At 39.0% G+C, this 22,911-nt stretch overlaps 1 protein-coding gene across 2 annotated transcripts in view; it reads right to left on the bottom strand.

Moving 5' to 3' along the window:
• The window catches only part of GLCE (glucuronic acid epimerase), a 109,732-nt gene that overhangs the window by 48,433 nt on the left and 38,388 nt on the right, over nt 1-22,911 (bottom strand). The window lies entirely within an intron of this gene.

Raw genomic sequence — 22,911 nt, 5'->3', positions numbered from 1 at the left:
TCCTGCCCCCAATCCCTCCCAGCTTCAGAGTCTTTTCCAATGAGTCAACTCTTCGCATGAGGTGGTCAAAGTACTGGAGTTTCAGCTTTAGCATCAGTCCTTCCAAAGAAATCCCAGGGCTGCTCTCCTTCAGAATGGACTGGTTGGATCTCCTTGCAGTCTAAGGGACTCTCAAAAGTCTTCTCCAACACCACAGTTCAAAAGCATCAATTCTTCAGTGCTCAGCCTTCTTCACAGTCCAACTCTCACATCCATACATGACCACTGGAAAAACCATAGCCTTGACTAGACAGACCTTTGTTGGCAAAGTAATGTCTCTGCTTTTGAATATGCTATCTAGGTTGGTCATAACTTTCCTTCCAAGGAGTAAGCGTCTTTTAATTTCATGGCTGCAGTCACCATCTGCAGTGATTTTGGAGCCCAGAAAAATAAAGTCTGATACTGTTTCCACTGTTTCCCCATCTATTTGCCATGAAGTGATGGGACCGGATGCCATGATCTTCGTTTTCTGAATGTTGAGCTTTAAGCCAACTTTTTCACTCTCCACTTTCACTTTCATCAAGAGGCTTTTGAGTTCCTCTTCACTTTCTGCCATAAGGGTGGTGTCATCTGCATATCTGAGGTTATTGATATTTCTCCCGGCAATCTTGATTCCAGCTCGTGTTTCTTCCAGTCCAGCGTTTCTCATGATGTACTCTGCATGTAAGCTAAATAAGCAGGGTGACAATATACAGCCTTGACGTACTCCTTTACCTACTTGGAACCAGTCTGTTGTTCCATGTCCAGTTCGAACTGTTGCTTCCTGACCTGCATACAGATTTCTCAAGAGGCAGATCAGGTGGTCTGGTATTCCCATCTCTTTCAGAATTTTCCACAGTTTATTGTGATCCACACAGTCAAAGGCTTTGGCATAGTCAATAAAGCAGAAATAGATGTTTTTTTGGAACTCTCTTGCTTTTTCGATGATCCAGTGGATGTTGGCAATTTGATCTCTGGTTCCTCTGCCTTTTCTAAAACCAGCTTGAACATCAGGAAGTTCACAGTTCACGTATTGCTGAAGCCTGGCTTGGAGAATTTTGAGCATTACTTTACTAGCGTGTGAGATGAGTGCAATTGTGCAGTAGTTTGAGCATTCTTTGGCATCGCCTTTCTTGGGGATTGGAATGAAAACTGACCTTTTCCAGTCCTGTGGCCACTGCTGAGTTTTCCAAATTTGCTGGCATACTGAGTGCAGCACTTTCACAGCATCATCTTTCAGGATTTGAAATAGCTCAACTGGAATTCTATCACCTCCACTAGCTTTGTTCGTAGTGATGCTTTCTAAGGCCCACTTGACTTCACATTCTAGGATGTCTGGCTCTAGGTCAGTGATCACACCATCGTGATTATCTGGGTCATGAAGATCTTTTTTGTACAGTTTTTCTGTGTATTCTTGCCACCTCTTCTTAATATCTTCTGCTTCTGTTAGGTCCATACCATTTCTGTCCTTTATCGAGCCCATCTTTGCATGAAATGTTCCTTTGGTATCTCTGATTTTCTTGAAGAGATCTCTAGTCTTTCCCATTCTGTTGTTTTCCTCTATTTCTTTGCATTGATCGCTGAAAAAGGCTTTCTTATCTCTTCTTGCTATTCTTTGGAACTCTGCATTCAGATGTTTATATCTTTCCTTTTCTCCTTTGCTTTTCACTTCTCTAATAAACAGTTTAGAATATAAGACCATATATAATTAAGTTCTAAATTTTGTGGTAAAGAACATAAATCCTGACTAAGACAGGGAATTCCATGAGAACTGATGAAAGGATGCCTAGTGTACTACAGGCATCCCCAAAAGTCAGGGCTTACTCTGCATCATGCCAAGTCTTTTCTTATTGTTGCGTAGTCGCTAAGTCCTATCTGACACTTTGCGACTCCATGGACTGTAGCCTGACGGGCTCCTCTGTCCATGTGATCTCCCAGGCAAGAATACTGGAGTGGGTTGCCATTTCCTTTTCCAGGTGATCTTCCTGACCCAGGGATCAAATCCATATCTCCTGTAATGGCAGGTGGATTCTTTACCATGAAGCCACCAAGAAAGCCCATGAAAAGTTCTAGAAAGGACCAAAGAATCTAACCTTTCCCTACCTTCATACAAAAAAGAACAATAGCAAAATAAAGTTTAAAAATAAAAGTTTTAAAAAACTTTAAAAAATAAAGTTTAAAAAATATTTGGCTAATATTGTAGTCTGTTGGGGCTTCCCTGGTAGCTCAGTCAGTAAAGAAACTGCCTGCAGTACAGGAGACCCAGGTTCAATCCCTGGGTCAGGAAGATCCCGTGGAGAAGGAAATGGCAACTCACTTCAGTCTTCTTGCCTGGAGAACCCCATGGACAGAGAAGCCTGGGGTTAGTCACTCCATGGGGTCGCAAAACTCGGACACAACTGAGTGACTAAACCACCACCACCACACTTTTTACATATGGTGTGCTACTATAGGTATTTGCAGTACTTTAAGCACAAAATTTCACCAGCATAGTTGTACTGGGCTGCCCATTCTAAAGATAAAAGACAAAAAAAAACCACTACTTATTAGTTAAGAACCAGAAAAGAAAAGCAGACCACTACACCTTTTACGTTAGGTTTGCATGCATGCTCAGTTGCTCCAGTGGTGTCTGACTCTTTATGACCCTATGGAATGTAGACCACCAGGGTTCTCAGACCATGGGATTCTCCAGGCAAGAATACTGGAGTGGGTTGCCATCCTCCACTCCAGGGGATCTTCCCAAAACAGGGACTGAACCCACGTCTCTTATGTCTCCTGCATTGGCAGGCAGGTTCTTTACCACTGAGCCACTAAGGAAGCCCAAATCAGGCTTAGTAAGCTGGAATCAAGATTGCTGGGAGAAATATCAATAACCTCAGATATGCAGATGACACCACCTTTATGGCAGAAAGTGAAGAGAAACTCAAAAGCCTCTTGATGAAAGTGAAAGAGGAGAGTGAAAAAGTTGGCTTAAAGCTCAACATTCAGAAAATGAAGATCATGGCATCTGGTCCCATCACTTCATGGGAAATAGATGGAGAAACAGTGGAAACAGTGTCAGACTTTATTTTTTTAGGCTCCAAAATCACTGTAGATGGTGACTGCAGCCATGAAATTAAAAGACGCTTACTCCTTGGAAGGAAAGTTATGACCAACTTAGACAGCATATTCAAAAGCAGAGACATTACTTTGCCAACAAAGGTCCGTCTAGTCAAGACTATGGTTTTTCCAGTGGTCATGTATGAATGTGAGAATTGGACTGTGAAGAAAGCTGAATGCCGAAGAATTGATCAGTCCTGGGTGTTCACTGGAAGGACTGATGCTGAAGCTGAAACTCCAATACTTTGGCCACCTCATGCAAAGAGTTTACTCATTGGAAAAGACCCTGATGCTGGAAGGGATTAGGGGCAGGAGGAGAAGGGGACGACAGAGGATGAGATGGTTGAAAGGCATCACTGACATGATGAACATGAGTTTGAGCAAGCTCCAGGAATTGGTGATAGACAGGTAAGCCAGAAGTGCTGCAGTCCATGGAGTCGTAGAGTCGGACACGACTGAGAAGCTGAACTGAACTAATGTAACGTTGTAAGATACTCTGCCCTAGAAGTGTAACAAAAGAAATACTGCATTCTGGACTTTTTCCTTACCAAATACTAACTAGAATTTAGCACTTTCAAAACAAAAAGTCCGTGGTTTGATCGCTTATAGGTATTGAAACAATTTTGCATATGATTTTATCATATTTAATATATTTTCTATATTTATTGAGGTTTTAATATGCTAGAAGTGAATACTAAATAACTAGCAACTGGCCTATATACAAATTTATGTTAAGTATACAATAAGACCACTAACATAACAAAAGTGCTAAGAAAAACTCATAACAATTCTATATATGGTCATTAATTTTGACTATATAACACTGCTACAGGGTAAAAACCATTAAGATAAAGATGGCTTAATTATTGTGCAAATAGGATTTATTGTTCTACCATAAAATGAGCTTATTTATAGTTTAAAGCTTTATTTGCAGTTATACAACACTTTGCAAATGTTATACTAAAAATCTTTTTTCTGAGTTTAATTAGAATAATAAAAAGTTACTGCAAGTGTCTTGACTTTTTGAGATGAATATTTTTACTGCTAACACCAATGCAGGCATGTACTACTTCTGATTCATAATGATTTTTACTTTCAAGAAAGCTATTATCATTAATATTAGAGAATCCTTCCTGAGACATCAATTGAAGAATTAGTCATATGGTTAGAATAGAACACGTAAAATAGATTTTCCAAAAGTGAAGCCCCTTAAGGTTAAAGTAGTAAACACTACATAAGATTGAGATAGTCTCAATTTTATATAATTATTATTTTCCCTCCTAGCGGCTTAAAAGTTTAGATAGATTTCCTAATAATTCACAATACTTTTCTAGTATTAGAAGAAGCAGTATGCATAACGGACAAGCATGTAGACTTTCAGGCCAGAAAATAAAATTTCAAATTCTAACTGTGCCACTCACCTTGGATAAATTTTCCCTATTTGTGAAATGTGGACATACTATGTAGGCTAACTGTGAGGATTAAATAATATGGAAAAGAAAGTGCCTGACTTGCAGTCAATGAAAGAATAGCTGCTCAAAAGAAGTTAAAGTCCATCCTTCCTCAATCCTCCAATTTCGGAATAATGACTTCAACACTGAAAGGTAAAAATGGTATTGTCAACTAACACATAAGCACAGCTACTTCTAGTTGCTACTTAATAGTCTCAGAAGCTAAAGTATACTTAACCCAAGTCACAAAGTTCACCTTCCTAACCTTCTATAAATAAGTAAGTAGGCTGCCATCAAGACCTTAAAAAACAAAATCCTATACTCTCCCCCCCCCTTTTTTTTTTCTATTCAGGAAAAGGGAAGATGGAAATAAAAAATATTATACATACCTATATATTTATAACCTCTTCTGGTGTTCTGAGACCAATTCCAGTGCCTGTGTGTATATGTGGGGGAGGGGGTTGCCCTACATACAACCAGGCAAGTCCCAGGACACCAGCAAGGCATCCAAGAATTCAACTCAATTCTGACCATCTACCTGGAGACAGAATCAGATTCCACAGGTGGGCTCAGCCCCACAAAATGGCCATCTACTTCAGAGGCCAATCACAAGTCCTGGTTGTTACCTGTACTTCTGACTAACTGGCTATAAATAAGAGGTTTCCACAACCCTTCTTCAAGTTTGATTTATTTGCTAGAATGGTTTACTGCCTCAAAGAAACACCCCTTACTGGATTGCCAGTTTATTATAAAAGGATATGATGAAAGATACAGATAACATTCAGATGGAAAGGATGTATAGGACAAGGTATGGGAAAAGGGAGTAGAGCCTTCATGCTCTCTGAGCTCGCCATTCCCTCCAATTCACCACATGGTCACCAACACGGAAGCGCTCTGAACTCTCTCCTTTTGGGTTTGCGTGGAGGCTTCACTACATGTGCATGCCTGATTAAATCATTGGTCACTGGTGACTGATTTAACCCCAAGCCCCTCTCCCAGGACTCAGGGGTGAAATTAAAGTTCCAACCCTCTAATTACATGGCTGGTCCTATTGGCTACAAGTCTCCATCCTTGAGTAGGGAACAAAAGTCACCTTCCCTGAAGCATTTTCAGGAACTAAAGACAAGAGACCAAATATTATCCCATTGCTCTTACTGCTCAGGAAATTCCAAGGGCTTTGGGAGCTGTGAACTAGAAACTGTGGTGAGAAATTTTTCCTATAAATCACAATAGTACCTTTTTTCCTCTTTCACAAGGCTAGGAAAACATTGTTTGTCTTTATAGCTTATTTACAAAGAGAGCCTGCGAGGGTACAATAATGTAAGATATGTACAGTGATCAAAGCAGCCACTATAGAAAGACCTGCATTCTTCAATTTAAAACTTGCAGGTTTAAATTCAGACTGTCATCATCGTAACGACCACCCTGGATTTAGCCACTAGATATATCAGTGTCATAAGCATACTACCAAATATGATACTTAAAGAGATGTGCTTATTTCTAAAGAAGATAAGAAAGTCATCCTCTCATTTGTAAAATTTCTAACCCAAACATCATTTTCAGAATCTGACTGTGTAATAAGTAAAATACTGTTTAGGCTGGCTTTCTCCTACTGAAATAAGGGGTAACTTAGTTAACCAGAATCTGTTTCAAGAGAATCAATCATAATTACCCAAACAATGCAACAGAAATGCTATCCTTTGAGGCATACAGCATTTTCCCAATTTAAGCATGTATTTATGCAATATATTAAGTTCTTAAGAGTTTTAACAGCAAACAAACAGAAAAATCTATTTAAATAACATGATGTCCATGCATATATTCTAATAGATTAAGTATACAGGTCTTTACAAAACCAGAAGAATAAATACAAAGGTCAAATAGGGTAAAAATCACTCACTAAAGCTAAAAAAGTCACTCAAGTATAAAAATTGAAACTTGATATGATTTTATTCCATTCTGATAAAGGGTAAATGTAAGCTAGGAACTCAGTTACTGAATTACAGGTTTTTTAGCAGTAGTCTTTGAAATGACAGAAAGCAGGTGATGAGCATTCCACACCTTTTTATTAATTCAGCTCAATGAAGCAATATATATAAATGTATTTTTAAGTGGTCAGGCGATGTAAATGTTTATATAAAGTGGGCCAAGTTTAAAAACATCCATTTCTAATCTCTTTCACTTAACACTAACTGATTAGTTTTGAGAATATAGCAAAAGTTTCATCTATTGACACATATTTCAAGAAAATATCAGGTTTGTTTGATGATTTGATAGTCAAAAGGGGAAAAGATCTCACCTAAGACTCTTAACATTTCTTTCTCTAAAATGACATTTGTTAATCCAAAGTCAACCATTAGCATTAGCAGAGTTTATTATATTTTACCTTGCCCTGCAAGTCTTTATAGCCACAGATGAAATAAAGCCAAATATTCAGAGGTGATGGCAACTAGTAACAATAAAAAATATACTGAAAAAGATACTATTTACCCAGTTGATCATAAAAGGAGAAAATCAAGAGAAATGAAAAGAGACCAGCTGCCCATCCACAAAAATAACGGATGGTAGAGCAACATCATTAGTCACTGGGGAAATGCAAATTCAAACCACAAGATACCACAATGTATATTAGAACAGACAGAAACAAACTGACAATACTGAAGTGATGACAAGGATGCAGAGGAGTAGGAACTCTCATGCACTGGTCAGTCCGCCTGAGGCACCAGGAAAGCCTGCAAAACTGTATAACTACCTGAAAAAAAAGATCGGCAGTTTCTTATAAAGTTAAAAACATATTTAAAATGATGAGGTCCGTAAAGCCATCCCAAGGTATTTACACAAGTGAAAAACACCCCAAAATATTATAGACACAAAAATTTTTATGTAAATATAAACACTTACATAAATGTAAAATAGTACTTTTATTCATAACTGTGCCCAAAGCTGAAACCAACCCATATGTCCCTCAAAAGGTAAATGGATAAACAAATTGTGGCAATACAAAAGAATGCCACTTGGCAATAAAAAAAAAACAAACCAATGATTTATGCAACAGATGGATTAATATTAAATGCATTTTAAGTGGGGGGGGGGGGGGGGAGCCAGTCCTAAGAAACTATTTTATATGATTCCATTTATATGAAATTCTAGAAAAGGCTAACTGAAGGCACAGGAAACACATTAGAGGTTGTCAGGATTTGGAATGGGAAAAAAGTTGACAACAAAGGGATTTGTGAAGTGATTAACTGTTGTTGGTAGATACATGATCTATACGTTTCTCAAAACCCAGAAAACTGCGTAACATAAAGAGTAAACTTTACTTGATATACATTAAAAAAACCAAACCAGGGTGTCACAGAACCAAAGACGGAATGTAAACTGTAACAAATGAATCTAACTGCATTACAAATTAATGACATAGCAGACAGAAGGAGATATGGAAGAAAAGACCTGACTTAACTAACTTTGGAAAAGAAAAGGCACTGTGAGAATAAGAAAAGGTGGCAAGAATACACAGAAGAACTATAAAAAAAAGATTTTAATGACCCAGATAACCATAATGGTGTGGCCACTGGACTAGAGCCAGACATCCTGGAGTGTGAGGTCAAGTGGCCCTTAGAAAGTATCACTACAAACAATGCTAGTGGAGGTGATGGAGTTCCAGTAGAGCTATTTCAAGTCCTAAAAGATGATGCTGCAAAAGTGCTGCACTCAGTATGCCAGCCAATTTGGCAAACTCAGCAGTGGCCACAGGACTGGAAAAGGTCAATTTTCATTCCAATCCCATAGAAAGGCAATGCCAAAGAATGTTCAAACTACTGCACAACTGCACTCATCTCACACGCTACCAAAGTAATGCTCAAAATTCTCCAAGCCAGGCTTCAACAGTATGTGAATCGAGAAGCTCTAGATGTTCAAGCTGGATTTAGAAAGGGCAGAGGAACCAGAGATCAAATTGCCAACAGCTGCTGGATCATAGAAAAAGCAAGAGAATTCCAGAAAAACATCTACTTCTGTTTTACTGATTACACCAAAGCCTTCGACTTTGTGGATCACAACAAACTGTGGAAAATTCTTAAAGAGATGGGAATACCAGTATGCAGGTCAAGAAGCAACTGTTAGAACCAGACATAGAACAACGAACTGGTTCCAAATGGGGAAAGGAGACGTCAAGGCTGTATATTGTCACTCTGCTTATTTAACTTAGATGCAGAGTACATCATATGAAATGCCAGGCTGGATGAAGCACAAGCTGCAATCAAGATTGCAGAGAGAAATATCAATAACCACAGATATACAGATGACACCACCCTTATGGCAGAAAGTGAAGAACTAAAAACCCTCTTGATGACAGTGAAAGAGGAGAGTGAAAAAGCTGGCTTAAAATTCAGCATTCAAAAAACTAAGATCATGGCATCCGGTCCCATCACTTGATAGCAAATAGATGGGGAAATAAAGGAAACAGTGTCAGACTTTATTTTCTTGGGCTCCAAAATCACTGCAGATGCTGACTGCAGCTGAGAAATTAAAAGAAATTTCTTGCTCCTTGGAAGAAAAGCTATGACCAACCTAGACAGTGTATTAAAAAGCAGAGACATTACTTTGCCAACAAAGGTCTGTCTAGCCAAAGCTGTGGTTTTTCCAGTAATCTTGTGTGGATGTGAGAGTTGGACCATAAAGAAAGCTGAGCGCAGAAGAATTGATGCTTTTGAATTGTGGTGTTGGAGAAGACTCTTGAGAGTCCCTTGGACTGCAAGGAGATTCAACCAGTCAATCCTAAAGGAAATCAGTCCTGAATATTCACTGGAAGGACTGATGCTGAAGCTCCAATACTTTGGCCACCTGATGCAAAGAACTGACTCACTGCAAAAGACCCTGGTGCTCGGAAAGACTGAAGGCAGGAGGAGAAGGAGATGGCAGAGGATGAGATGGTTGAATGGCATCACCAACACGATCGATGTGAGTTTGAACAAGCCCCCGGAGTTGGTGATGGACAGGGAAGCCAGGCGTGCTGAAGTCCATGGGGTTGCAAAGAGTCAGACACTACTGAGCGACTGAGCAGACTGACTGAAAGCCACCTTAGAAAACAGTTTGTCAATTTCTTATAAACTTAAATTATATTCTTACCATATGATCCAGCAGCCCCACTACTATGTATTTACCAAAGAGAAATGAAAACTCACATTCACACAGAAGCCTTACACCAATGTTTATTACATCTCTACTCAAAATAGCTGAAAACTTGAAACAACTCGAAGTCCTTTGACAAATGAATAGATAAACAAACTGTGGTACATCCACCCAGCTGAATACCACTCAGCAATACAAGGGAAAGAAATACTGATACACAAAACAATGCAGAAAAATCGTAAGGCATTATGCTGAGTGTATGCAGGCATAATAGTATCAAATGGCTACATTCTATATGATTCCATTCAATGACCATTTTTCATAAGACAAAACTAAAATAGCAGGGTGTGCCAAGAGTAATGGGTGGGGTGGTACAGCTACAAAGTAATAGCACAAAGCAGTTTTATGAACTAATGGAAGTGTCTGGATACTGACTGTGTATTCATGATGGTTACATGAACCTATACAAATGTTAAAATTCATCAACTGTACACAGAAATGGTCAATTTTACTGCATGTTTTATTTTTTAAAATTCTGATACTTAAATAAACTTTAAGTCATCAAAATTTTTCCAGGAGGTTTAGCTTGGATTTTTATAGTCTGTAAAAATCCTCTTGTTTATTCTGGTGACTTTTAAGATAGCAAGAGACAAATGTCTCAGCTTAGTCCTGACATGTAGAATCACTGGAGGAGTCATAGCCTAATCATCAGTTGCTTTAGGCAGTGCATCACCTGCAGAAGAGTCTCATCTGCTAACAATCGTAACCCCACCTAACTGAAGGGTGAATCCTGGCATCTACTTAATGGCATCATAAAAAACTTTCATTAAAGTTTTTCTTCTTCTTTAAAAATACTGGTTTATAGTCAAAGAATTCCAGGGAGTGAAAAAATGTGATTAGTTCTTCCTCAGTTGCATAGAGAGCATTCTAAAAATGAAAAGGTCAATCATTTGTTTCTACCCTTATTATCAGGGAAAAAATTGTTTTATTTGAATAATTAGGACAGAGTAAAACAAGAATGTAAACCAGATAACATTTCAGAATTAATTCTACTCTTCTGCAAGAGTTTGTCTTATATCAACTAATATAGTAGTACTATAAGCTTCTATTATATTATGCATACACAGCACAAAACATTCAAATCCACAACTATAGAAATTTTTAAAAATCTAAGTGCAAAGGTACTACCTTCTTAAACATCTTTATCATATTATTTATTTATTGTAGTTTTTTTTAATTTTATTTTTTAACTTTACAATATTGTATTGGTTTTGCCATATATCAAAATGAATCCGCCACAAGTATACATGTGTTCCCCATCCTGAACCATCTTAGGTTTTATTTTTTAAAAATCATATTTAGTCACTACTTATATTTAAATAAAATAATGATTAGTTATTTTTAAGGATACAATTGTTCTCAGTTGTGCTAGTAAATTTAGCAACAATTTCACATTGCTGTATATTATTGAAAAGAATCAGATTTTTTTTAAGCCAGTCTGCAATCACACTAATTTCAAATGGAAAACAAAAACTTCTATGAGGAACAGTTTTTGCCTAAAGGCCTTTGTTTTTCTAATACTACATTCAACTAGAAGTAAAATGGCTTGTTTTAAGAATTCAGCTTTATTTTCCCCAGAAACGCATTTGGAAAAATATATGACTTACACATGGAACCATACTCTTTCTAAGACCTGAAGCCATTTGTGTGCAGTTACTGTGATGGTTCAGTAAGGCCAGTTAAATTTTGATAATCCATTAAAACAATGCCTACTGTAAATCTGTATGCTTATTCCTCCATGTAATCTTCTCAGTAGATGTTCAATGTACTAAACAAAGGCTACTTTAATAATTCAAATCTGACTTCTAAAGATGCAATGGACCTGTCAAAAGCTTTCAGTTAAGTCAGTAAATTTCATCTGTCTCCCACGTCACTGCATACATTTAAGTTATTCTGATATTTTAATGTCAAAAACCATGGAGGATTTTTTTCCCCCCTCTTTGTAAAAAAAAATCAAGCGAACCTTAGTCATTTTTATTATTGAAGGATTCACTGTTATACTTCCAGCTTTCTTCAAATGTTTCCATTTAATAAGAATCTTTACATATGAACTAAATCCAATAGCACAGATGTTCCTAAGATAATGAAGCATCAAAAAAAAGTCTGCAGAAATCAACACTGTCTAGTACATTAAACTTTTAAACATTGTGTGTGTGTGCTCAGTCACTTCAGTTGTGTCTGACTCTCTGCGACCATATGGACTGTAACCCTCCAGGTTCCTCTGTCCATGGGATTCATTCTCCAGGCAACAATACTGGAGTGAGTTGCCATGCCCTTCTCCAGGAGATCTTCCTGATGCCTTAAACTTTTAAAGGTTACAGTACATTAAACCACCTCAATAAAACAGAATTAGCTATCATCTTCCCAAGTTAATATCACCCAAACACAATATGACAAAATCCCCTTTATACAGGCAAATCAAATAAATCTTCCATCCACTACAAAATTTGATCAGAAATGAAATCTTGTATAAATGTATTTAGGCTATTTGGAGAGTCATGTTGATAGGACATTATCCATAAATAATGTTAAACTGCCAAAGAATCACGAAGGAATTCTGGATATAAAGCTTGGTATTAATTGCAATTAAGACTCCATGTGATATTTACACTTTGTAGCTCAAACAATGTAACAAGTATATTTACTTGTTACAGTCCCTCACCAACAGTTCTGATACAAAGTTCTGTGATGGTCACCTCTGAAATTAATGTCTGGGTATGTTGTCTGAGACACTGATCATATATTATCTACGGGGCTTCCCTGGTGGCTCAGTGGTAAAGAATCCACCTGCTGATGGCGGAGAGGAGGGTTTGATATGTGCATCAGGAAGATTCCCTGGAGGAAGAAATGGCAAATCCCAAGGACAGAGGAACCTGGAGGGCTACAGTCCATGAGGTCACAAAAGAATTGGACACAACTTAGAGACTAACAACGACAACAATATTATCTATAAATCTTACATACCTACACTTACTCCAACCCATTGTTATTATTAAAGTTCCCTCTCTGCTGCTTCTGGAAACTACATAATATCCAATTGTAACCCTGATCATCACTGAAAAAATTAAAAATAACTGTCTTTACAAGTCTTTAAACGACTTATCAGAATCCTCTGGTTTTGGAGAAGTAAATGACAACCCAGTCCAGTATTCTTACCTGGAAAATCCCATGGACAAAGGATCCTAGTAGGCTACAGTCCATGGGGTCTCTATAAAGAGTTGGACACAACTTACTGACTAAACAACAACCTCCATACACACCAGAGTGAGCCCTGAAAAACAAACTTAGGCATCTAACTTTCCTCCTGCAGATTCTTCAGTGGCTTCCAGTTGCCTTTGGAATAAAGTCTTAAAACCAAAGACCTTGCATAAATCAGCCTCTGCTTGGCATCACCCCCTCTTCATTCCCTATGTTCCAGTCATTTTGGCTGGCTTTCTGTTCACTAAACATCTTCCTGCCTCAGAGCCAGCACACAGGCTGTTCTCTCTGCTTGCAACATTCTTCCATTTCCCACCTTGCCAATCCTAAGGATTTCTTCCTCATGGAGACCTTGTCTGATTTCTCGACGTAGGTCAAGACTCTGTTAAATCTCTTAGCACCAGGCCTATTTAAGAGCACTTATTACAATAGCAATGTTTAAATTATGGATGTAATTGGCTGGCTGGCTGCTAGATTGTAAGCTCATGAGGGCAGATAGAGAGTCCATCTTGTTCACTGTTGTATTTCCAGTGTTGGGCACATAGTTGATGCTCAATAAATTTTGATTACAAAAAAAAGAATGCCGTGGTTTTCCATAAACAGTAAGCTGATACCCAGCACACAGTGGGAACACAATAGGAACTGTATATGAGGAAGACAGCTCCAAGAGTAGTGTTTACAAATAGAACATCTTTTTGTTATTTTAAACGTCTACCCAGCCACATAAAAACTATATTGAAAGCTTACTTTAATGTGCTTCTTGGTTCTCAATTCCTCACTGTCTATTGAGGAATACTGGTTTAAAGCAACTGCCAATTTTTTTTTAATTGGGTAAATAATTACTTTCTGGCTATTGAATCCAGGAAGAAGAAACCAAAAGTTTGCCACTTAAAACAAAGACAACATTTGTAACTGCCTTTAGCACTTCAGTGATTTTACTGAGAAAAGAAAAATGGAATACAACAATTTTTCAGTTCAGTTCAGTTTGGTCACTCAGTTGTGTCTGACTCTTTGCGACCCCATGAATCGCAGCACGCCAGGCCTCCCTGTCCATCACCAACTCCAGGAGTTCACTCAGACTCACGTCCATCGAGTCAGTGATGCCATCCAGCCATCTCATCCTCTGTCGTCCCCTTCTCCTCCTGCCCCCAATCCCTCCCAGCATCGGAGTCTTTTCCAATGAGTCAACTCTTCGCATGAGGTGGCCAAAGTACTGGAGCTTCAGCTTTAGCATCATTCCTTCCAAAGAACACCCAGGGCTGATCTCCTTCAGAATGGACTGGTTGGATCTCCTTGCAGGCCAAGGGACTCTCAAGAGTCTTCTCCAACACCACAGTTCAAAAGCATCAATTCTTCCACGCTCAGCTTTCTTCACAATCCAACTCTCACATCCATACATGACTACTGGAAAAACCATAGCCTTGACTAGACAGACCTTTGTTGGCAAAGTAATGTCTCTGCTTTTGAATATGCTATCTAGGTTGGTCATAACTTTCCTTCCAAGGAGTAAGCGTCTTTTAATTTCATGGCTGCAGTCACCATCTGCAGTGATTTTGGAGCCCGGAAAAATAAAGTCTGACACTGTTTCCACTGTTTCCCCATCTATTTCCCATGAAGTGATGGGACCAGATGCCATGATCTTCATTTTCTGAATGTTGAGCTTTAAGCCAACTTTTTCACTCTCCACTTTCACTGTCATCAAGAGGCTTTTTAGTTCTTCTTCACTTTCTGCCATAAGGGTGATGTCATCTGCATATCTGAGGTTATTGATATTTTTCCCAGCAATCTTGATTCCAGCTTGTGCTTCTTCCAGTCCAGGGTTTCTCATTATGTACTCTGAATAGAAGTTAAATAAGCAGGGTGACAATATACAGCCTTGACGTACTCCTTTTCCTATTTGGAACCAGTCCATTGTTCCATGTCCAGTTCTAACTGTTGCTTCCTGACCTGCATATAGGTTTCTCAAGAGGCAGGTCAGGTGGTCTGGTATTCCCATCTCTTTCAGAATCTTCCACAGTTTATTGTGATCCACACAGTCAAAGGCTTTGGCTTAGTCAATAAAGCAGAAATAGATGTTTTTCTGGAACTCTCTTACTTTTTCGATGATCCAGCGGATGTTGGCAATTTGATCTCTGGTTCCTTTGCCTTTTCTAAAACCAGCTTGAATATCTGGAAGTTCACGGTTCATGTATTGCTGAAGCCTGAATGCCTTTAAAAAACATTTTCAGTAGGTATCTGATTAAATCTTACATTATCATCTGAGTCTGGATTGCTGAACTCAAAACTCCTTTCTGCTTTCAGAGAATTCATGTAACTATGAAATATGTGAAGAATCCTTTATAAAGCACTGCTTGTTTTTGTAGGTATATGGCTATATACAAGGGTAGGGACTGGGTCATGTCTTGTCTGTTTACCACGATAAGCCCAGTTGCTTACTGCTTACTGCAATGCCTAGCACAAATAATTCAAAAATTACTTTCTGGCTAAATGAAGACCTTCAACAGCTATGTCAATACTGTTACTTGGCTTCCTTCAGTGACCTAGCCCCTTCTGATAAGCAGAATAATGGCCCTACAAAGGTGTCTTTGTCCTTTCCCCTCCTATCCCCAGCCAAGCTTTCTTTACCTGGCAAAAAAGACTTCCTGTTATAATTGAGGTTAAGGACACCAAGATGGGGAGATTATCTAGTATTATTCAACTAGGTCTAATCTAATCACAGGAGTCCTTTGAAGCTGAAGAGAAAGACAGACAGTGGGTCAGACAGATAGACTGAGGAGACAGAGATAAAGAGGAGACAGGGGAAGCATGAAAGAGACCTGACCTGCTGTTGCTGGTGTTGAAAGCGGGGAAAGGCCACAAGGCAAGGAATGAAAGTGGTCTCCAGGAGCCGGGAAGGGCTCTCATCTGACACCAGCATGGCAACTGGGATGTAAATCCCCCCACTGCAAGGAAAAGATACCTGCCCTACAGCCTCTAGAAAGGAATATCATCCTGATGAATCCTTGAGTTTAGTCTAGTGGGATCCTGACCTACAGAACTGTCAGATAACACATTTCTGTTGTTTAAGCCACTAAATCTGTAGTGATTTGCTACGGTAGGAATAGAAAACTAATATATCCCCTTTAACCTCGGCTCTAGCAACTCAAATACAGCCTCTCGCTATCACCCTGAAACAACTTCAATAAAAGATCTAAAATTCTTAAAAGCTTCAATCTGATCACAATCTCCTATTCTTGACTCTTCTACTCCAGTCTCATATCTGTCATTATGAAGGAAAGCTCTTATTTTTCTTTAAAAAAAGAGATATCTTGAAACAAATGTTACTTACCCAGCATGAATTAGTATTTTCTAGTTACAATGCTTCGTCAGCATCGTTACCAAAAAGTACATGACAGCACCACAGAATGATTATAACCATACTGCAAATTTCACATTCCTTACAACACGCAATATGAAAGATATACACAGAAATGTGTTATTAAACCAACAAGTGTGTCAAATTCTGACTAACTTTCAAAAGAAAAGTCTTTTGGTTTTAAATCTGGAACCATTTCTTTGCCTCCTGATATTTATATACTTGCACTAAAAGTATTAAAAACAACGTCATAAACAATCTGTTTAACAGTAATTAGAATTTTATCTAGTTAAAACAACAGCAGAGTATGCTACAATACAGATGGCACAAGACTTTCTCCCTGTCTGATCAATGTCAAAAAACTGTTCTCCTATTTCACGATTAAGAAGAATTTTGTCACAGGCTATCTCATTTACAAAACATACACTAGTAAGTGAAGAAAACAACTTTATTGAAAGCCTTTGTTCAGCAGAATTCTTGGCTATTTCTCAATGTAAAGACATCTCTTACTGCCTAGATAAAACCTAGCCAAACACATGATTAAGGAATCAGAATGGACAGAAGTCTATACTATTGATTTCACTCTGGTTCCAAGTCCTTAAGCACACTAATTCCTTATGGAACAGTTCCCAAACTCGGTGCTTTCAAAAATCCCAATGATCAAGTTCCACTGGATAGCAATTAACTCAAAATGTCTGAGGATGGGACAGGCATACGCATAAGTATTTTTAAGGATCCCCTAAATGGTTCCAAAATGGTTTATTACTAGCAATGTGGCATGGTGCAATGCACTTAATGGAATCAGTAGGCCTGGGATCTGGCTCTGGCTCTGCTACCAGCAAGCTCGGGCACATTACTGGATAGCCATTTCCTCATCTGTAGAAAGTTATGGTTGGAAAAATCATTCCTAATATCTGGCATATTACAAATCTAGGATGAGATTCCTTAGTTCTCCTCTAAAAATTAAATTGCCTTGACACTGAAACTATGCAAAAAAAAAACTGAATCCATGATCTGATATTTAGTCTAACTATTACGGGCTTATTTTTGTAAGGAAAGATTATTTTACAGTAAGTTTCAAATTTAGCTATACTTTAATTCCACAGAGTTTGATATATTGCTATATCTATCCAGGTCATAAAATGACATGTGTTGGCAATGACTGGGAAGCCTAAATTATCTCAAAATATAGCTTGCTATTAGACTATTTCTGGAATTCTCATCAAATTATATACTATACATATTCCGATTTTCTTAAATAGCATTCCTGGTTTCATAAATATAAAATGATTTTACCTTTTCACTAAATATTAAGTTACTTCATAAAAGCACATCATTAATGACACCAGGAACATGGGATAAAAGAATCCCTTTGTAGCAAGTTACCATTTGATAGTCTCAAACTGAATTCTCACCATTGGCCAGTGCTCTTACAAATGTGTGCTACCTGTTATGTATGCTTGGGAAAAGGTTAATCCACTCAACACGAGGAGCATTCTACAGTACCAGATCTGAGGCCTGGCTGACAGACTTCCTAGATGCACCTCCAATGATCCCTGCTTCCTGGTATTCACATGCTTGTGTAAGCCCCTACTCCTTTGAGTGTGGGATGGGTTTTGAGATTTCCTTCTCAAGAATAAAATATGGCAAAAGTAATGGGATGTCATCTGTCTGTGATTGCGTTATAAAACTGTGATGCCCTTCTTGCTAGCGTTCTTCTTTACTGGCACTGTTTTTGCCCTCTCATGTGCTTGTTTGAAGGGAGATGCTCTAAAGAGAGGTCCATGTGTAAGGAAGCCTCTGGCCAGCAGCCCAATAGGGAAATGAATTCTGCCAACAACCATGTGAGTGAGCTAGGAAGTGGATCCTTCCACGGCAAGCTTGTAGAGTAATGCAAACCGAGTCAACACATTGATTTCTGTCTTATAAGAGCTTCACCTGGGAAGCTCAGTGGTAAAGAATCTGCCTGCTAACGCAGGAGACTTGGGTTTGATCTCTAGGTTGGGAAGATCCCCTGGAGAAGGAAATGACAACCTACTCCAGTATTCTTGCCTGGAAAATTCCAGGGACAGAGAAGCCTGGTGGGCTACAGTCTGTAGAGTTGCAAAGAGTCGGACAGACAGCATGCACAAGAGACTCACCTAGGCCATTTCTGCATTCCTGGCCCACTGTGAGATAATAGATGTCATTTTGTGCTCAGTTTTGATGTAATTTATTATGCAGCAATAGGTAACTAAGATAGGTTATGTAGCAATGAATAAAAACACTATACTGAAGAAACCAAGAGCTGCATAATGTATAGGTTCAAGGTATTAACAATCTAGTAATGGCTGAGAGACATGTAAATAAATGCAATAATGTATTTTAGGCTCTTTTGACAGAACTGCACATATGGAGGGTATGGTGCAGACATAAAAAAGGTTTTGTGTCAGAAGTAAACAGGCATTAAAGTTTTTTAAAAGGGAGAAGTGTGAGTTCTAAGCATAATAGTAGGAAATACTAATACAATGGTCAGTTTAGGAAACTATAGGTCATCCAGTAAGACTGGAACATAGGGGAAAGAGATGATTATTCATCTCCCAACTTCAAAATTGTACAAACATTGACAGGTAGCATAAGAGTCAAAGAGGTCTCTAGCATTGCATACAGTATAATTTTAGTTACGTTAGTGCAGTAGACTCAAGCTACACTAGACTACATATCATCATTTTATTATGGAATTCTAGCACTAATTATGAATAAACTGGTCCATGTTCCAAGACAGGATGTGGCCAACCCTTCTACTATATGCTGCTGCTGCTGCTGCTAAGTCACTTCAGTCGGTCCGACTCTGTGTGACCCCATAGACGGCAGCCCACCAGGCTACTCTGTCCCTGGGATTCTCCAGGAAAGAATACTGGAGTGGGTTACCATTTCCTTTGCCAGTGCATAAAAGTGAAATGTGAAAGTGAAGTCGCTCAGTCGTGCCCGACTTAGCGACCCCATGGACTGCAGCCTACCAGGCTCCTCTGTCCATGGGATTTTCCAGGCAAGAGTACTGGAGTGGGGTGCCATTGCCTTCCCCAGTATACTAGATCCCAATTCTCTCCCACTAGATCCTAATTTCCTCCCATTAGACCCCAATTTTCTCTCAAGGAAATTGCTTAGCAATTCTCTCTTCTCTCTGCTGCACTGTCAAATATTCTCTCTCAGACTGCAAGGAGATCCAACCAGTCCATCCTAAAGGAGATCAGTCCTGAGTGTTCATTGGAAGGACTGATGTTGAAGCTGAAACTCCAATACTTTGGCCACCTGATGTGAAGAGCTGACACACTGGAAAAGACCCTGAGGCTGGGAAAGATTGAGGGCAGGAGGAGAAGGGGACAACAGAGGATGAGATGGTTGGATGGCATCACCACCTCAATGGACATGGGTTTGGGTGGACTCCGGGAGTTGGTGATGGACAGGGAGGCCTGGTGTGCTGCGGTTCATGGGGTCACAAAGAGTCGGACACGACTGAGCGACTGAACTGAACCTCGATCATTCTCATTCCACATTTTAAAACAAAAGTAAAAGCCCCTCCCTTAACTCTACATGCTATGTGAGTACAGCTCCCTATTTATAATAAAACTGAAAAGTGTTATCAATACTCATCATCACCATATCTCATTTTCTCTTGTATGCACATCAACTTATGTGGATGTGCCAAACTTGCCCTTATGAAAGTCACCAATGACTTCCATATTGCTAAATACAATGACCAATTCTCAGTCTTCCTCTTACTTACCTACGACCAGCAGCTAAAACAAACAACTTCTTCCTTAAAATACATGGCTCCAAAACACCACATTCTCATTTACTCTCTTTTGCTGATTCCTCATTTCTCTACCCTCTAAATATAGAAATGTTCTAGATCTCTGTCCTTGGACCTCCTGTCCCTTCTATGATACTGTGACTTAGAATAAGAAATACTATATATACTGTATATATATATATATATATATATACTTACTTAGTATTGGTCCCTGTTTCTGACATAAAGCTTCTAAAACTCTTGGAATTTTGGAATTTCCTATGAGATGACAGCTATATAAGATATTTTTGTTATGTTAATGAAGTAAGGTGACTAGGAAAACATCTATAGATGGGGGCTAGTTGGGACTATGTGATTAGAGGGCTGGAATTTTCAGTCCTATCCCCTGACCTCCAGGGAGGGTAGAGAGACTGGACATTGGATCAGTCTCCAACTGTCAATAATTTAATCAACTGTGCCCCCTGGTAGGCTGCAGTCCATGGGGTCGCTACGAGTCGGACGCGACTGAGCGACTTCACTTTCACTTTTCACTTTCACACAATGGAGAAGACAGTGGCAACCCACTCCAGTGTTTTTGCCTGGAGAATCCCAGGGACGGCAGAACCTGGTGGGCTGCCGTCTATGGGGTTGCACAGAGTGGGACACGACTGAAGTGACTTAGCAGTAGCAGCAGCAATGAATCCTGCATAAAAATCCAACAGGAGAATTTCAGAGACCTTCCAGGTTGGTGAACACGTGGAGATTTGGGGAAAGTGGCATACTCTGAAGGGACATGGATACACTATGCCCTTACTCCATGCCCTTTCCCCGTACTTGCCCTGTGTATTGCTTCCATCTGACTGTTCCTGAGTTCTATCCTTTTGTAATAAACCAGAAATCTAGTAAATAAAGTTCTTATTTTACTTAATTCTATGATCCAGTCTAGGAAATTAACCAAAGATGAGAGTGTTGGAACCCCTAATCTATAGCTGGTTGGTCAGAAACACAGGTGACAACTTGGGCTTGTAACTGACATCTGAAGTGGGGACAGGAGTAGTCCTGTAGAACTAAGCTCTTAACCTGCAGAATATGATGCTGTCTCAAGATAGTCAATCTTGAGCTGAACTGGAAGACCCCAGCTGGTATCCAAGAATTGCTTGGTGTGGGGGAAAATCTACAGTATGAAACTGAGTGCAGAATACTTCCATCTGTACTCACTCCCTTCATGGGCTCCTCCAGTCTGAGGTCTTTATTACCACCTACAAACTGATGATTCTCAAAATTATTTATAGATAGATAAATAGTCTGTTCCTCTCTCCATAACTGTACTCTAGTACAACCAACTACCTACTCAACATTTTTCACTTGGACATTTCTTTAACATGTTCAAAACCAAACTTCCAATTAATCTCACCACAACCCCACTCACAAACTTGCTCCTCTTCCACAATCTTTCCCACCTTAGTAAATGAAAACACTAAGCTTCTAGTTGGAGAAGGAAATGGCAACCCACTCCAGTACTCTTGCCTTGAAAATCCCATGGACGGAGGAGCTTGGTGCAGGTTACTCTAGCTCAGACCAAAAATCAAGTGTAAGCCCTAGCTTCTCTCTCCTTCTACTTCTTATCTCTTATCTATCAGCAAAAACTCTTGGCTTTACTTTTAATCAAGCATTTATTACCATCTCCACTGCTAGCAAGTTCACTTTTAGTCTCCTAAATGATCTATTTCCGCCTTATCCCTCAATTTGCCCACCAATGGTAATCCTTAAAAAACATAAGACAGGCCATGTGACCACTCTGCTCAAAAGACTCCAATGGTTTCCCTTTTCAAATTAAAAGGTAAAATCTTCACAAAGTTCCACTGAAGTCAGAGTTTTGAAGTCAAAGTTATGTCTATTTTGTTTAATGTTGGAGAGTGTTGTGGATAACAGAGTTTTGTCAAAATAATGCACTGCTCATGGCACTGACATCACCAGATGGTCAATACTGAAATCAGATTGATTATATTCTTTGCAGCCAAAAATGGAGAAGCTGTTTGCAGCCAAAGAAGTCAGCAAAAACAAGACCAGAAGCTGACTGTGGCTCAGATCATGAACGCCTTATTGACAAATTCAGACTTAAACTGAGGAAAGTAGGGAAAACCACTAGACAACTCAGGTATGACCTAAATCAAATCCATTATGATTATACAGTAGAAGTGAGAAATAGATTTAAGGGATTAGATCTGATAGAGTGCCTGAAGAACTATGGATGGAGGTTTGTGACACTGTACAGGCGGCAGTGATCAAGACCATCACCAAGAAAAGGAAATGGAAAAAGTAAAAATGGCTGTCTAAGAAGGCCTTACAAATAGCTGGGGGAAAAAGACAAGCTAAGGGCAAAGGAGGAAAGGAAAAATACACCCATTTGAATGCAGAGTTCCAAAGAAAATCAAGGATATATAAGAAAGCCTTCCTTAGTGATCAATGCAAAGAAACAGAGGAAAACAACAGAATGGGAAAGACTAGAGATTTCTTCAAGAAAATTAGAGATACCAAAGGAACATTTCATGCAAAGATGGGCACACCAAAGAACAGAAACAGTATGGACCTAACAGATATTAGGTAGAAGATATTAAGAAGAGGTGGCAAGAATACACAGAAACATACAAAAAAGATCTTAATGACCCAGATAACCACGATGGTGTGATCACTCACCTAGAGCCAGACATCCTGGAGTCCAAACTCAAGTGGGCCTTAGAAAGCATCACTACGAACAAAGCTAGTAGAAGTGATAGAATTCTAGCTGAGCTATTTCAAGTCCTAAAAGATGATGCTGTGAAAGTGCT

This window comes from Bos indicus, chromosome 10 (genome assembly GCF_029378745.1).
Source record: "Bos indicus isolate NIAB-ARS_2022 breed Sahiwal x Tharparkar chromosome 10, NIAB-ARS_B.indTharparkar_mat_pri_1.0, whole genome shotgun sequence".
NCBI classification, from domain to species: Eukaryota; Metazoa; Chordata; class Mammalia; order Artiodactyla; family Bovidae; genus Bos; species Bos indicus.
Note: the sequence above shows the minus strand (reverse complement) of the source record. Positions and strands in the feature narration are given on the sequence as shown.